General features: G+C 44.4%; 1 non-coding gene across 1 annotated transcript; it reads right to left on the bottom strand.

Annotated features, from left to right (window-relative positions):
- Window positions 1-1,589: 1,589 nt before the first annotated feature.
- On the bottom strand, window positions 1,590-1,671 carry trnas-gcu (transfer RNA serine (anticodon GCU)). The gene has a single exon. It is a non-coding gene; the product is annotated as a tRNA-Ser (tRNA).
- Window positions 1,672-2,307: the final 636 nt, after the last annotated feature.

Raw genomic sequence — 2,307 nt, 5'->3', positions numbered from 1 at the left:
AGAAAGGACAACGGAGAACGACAAACCTGCGTATACAGAAAACCGACAAACACTGACCAAATACTTAACTACACCAGCAACCATCCCAACACACACAAACAAAGCTATATCAGAACACTATTCCAACGAGCCACCACACACTGCAGCACAGACAAACTTCGGAAAACAGAGGAGAACCACCTATACAACGTATTCGAGAAGAACAGTTCCTCAAAAAATACAGTGCGCAGATTCCTCAAGAACAAACCACGACAAGCAGACCAAACACAGCCAGAAACCCTAACCACCTTACCATACATCAAAGAAGTTTCAGAAATGACAGCCAGACGACTAAGACCCCTCGGAATCCCAGTAGCACACAAACCCACCAACACTCTCAAACAAAAACTAGCAAACCTAAAAGACCCAGGACAACCCATGGGTAAAACCAATGTCATACACAAAATTCCATGCACGGACTGCCACAAACACGACGTAAGACAACAGGAAGAAAGTTAGCCACCAGGATATACGAACACCAGCTAGCCATAAAATGACACGACCTTCTCTCTCTCGTAGCCCTACACATGGACTAAAAATACCACCATTTCGACTGGGACAACACATCTATCCTGGGACAGGCTAAGCAAAGACACGCCAGAGAATTCCTAGAGGCCCAACACTCCAACCACAATGCCATAAACAAACACATAGATCTAGATGCCATCTATCAAGCCCTCAGAAAATGAACAGGAACTGACATCACCACAAACCCCAGGAACCCCACAGAGGAGAAAGATAAAAATAGAAAGCAGGGGACAACAGCTTCACTTCACTTGGAGGTCACTACTGCTGATGATGTTACCTTGCCAAGTAATGGAACGTCTGGATATCAAACGTACACCTCAGCGATCAAACCTACACACTACATTTTAAATCATTTTTCATGTTTATGTTGCATGAATCTGCGGTTATTGATCCACAGTTTAGTTTCACTCCCGAAAGGTAACATGCTGATTTCTCCAGTTGTTCATAGTTCAATGTGATGCATCCAGTGTGTGCACAACGAGAGGGAGTTTGCTTCCCACATCTTGTGTTTATCTGTGCCTTATGTCCAGCATTCATCAACGGCGAGAGCAAGGGGCGAGGGCGAGACCAATGTGCAAGTCTCTCTGTGCCCATGCACGGAACCACATCGGCAATTCTCCACTGCGCATTTACAGCCAGTTCTCAGTGCCCCTACACCCACGCCCTGCCCCTTTGAAATATCTCCATTATTTTGTGCTGTCTCACTGTGCTCTTCTCACCAGGATGAATTACTTCTTCTCAACCTCCTCCAGATTTCATCTGACAAAACGTTCATTAAGAATTCCTTTGCATAAACATGCACTTCGCAGCTCGCGGTATTTGATTTTCCTGGATGTCTTTCATCCGAAAAAAACGTTCACAGCAACTTGACTTGAAAAAGTAAATCGAGTTTTTATTCAACAGGCTCAAACTATTCTTTGAGATGTTGTCATAGCGTCAATGCATACAAACTGGACATCGGAGTTTCAGTTGGACAGCTGCGATCAACTGAAAGCAACACAACTGACAGCCGTTGATGGCAGCGACGAGAGTGGGATTCGAACCCACGTGTGCAGAGCACAATGGATTAGCAGTCCATCGCCTTAACCTCTCAGACACCTCGTCATTGCAGTGACGAAAGCTATGACCTTATGAACAATTGAATTGCGTAAATTAGGCAGAGCAGCAGATATTTCTCGCTGGTGTTGGTGAAATGATAAATAACACAGTACGGTTCAAAGACGATGGTCTGGCCCCTGGGTTGTGGGGCAAGTGCACTCCCACTGTCACGCTATGCACACAGTGATCTGAACAAATATGTGGAAATGAATATATAACAAGGTCTGTTGAATTCTGTGAAGATTTGAAGTCAACGGAATGAAGAACCCGAGACAGCAAGAGGTTTTCTTTCAATAAAGAGTTGGAGAGAGCTCTTAAGGATAGTGGAATCAAGGGTTATGGGGATAAGGCAGGAACAGGATACAGATTGAGGATGTTCAGCCATGATCATAATGAATGGTGGTGCTGGCTCGAAGGGCAGAATGGCCTACTCCTGCACCTGCTGTCTATTGTCTATTAAATTGCCTGTGAGGAATTGTTTTCCAGACTGGAGGAGAGTGCATAGTGCTCAATGTCATTATTCGGAACACCTAACTTCCACTCAGATGTTTTTGACACGCACTTGTGTACAGAACAGACAATTTCAAAATCCAAAATAAGGCTAAACTGACAATTGAAGGCAACAATGCAAAAACCTTGATC

The sequence above is a fragment of the Chiloscyllium punctatum genome, chromosome 12 (genome assembly GCF_047496795.1).
Source record: "Chiloscyllium punctatum isolate Juve2018m chromosome 12, sChiPun1.3, whole genome shotgun sequence".
NCBI classification, from domain to species: Eukaryota; Metazoa; Chordata; class Chondrichthyes; order Orectolobiformes; family Hemiscylliidae; genus Chiloscyllium; species Chiloscyllium punctatum.
The sequence above is the reverse complement of the archived record's forward strand: the minus strand, read 5'-3'. Positions and strand labels throughout refer to the sequence as shown.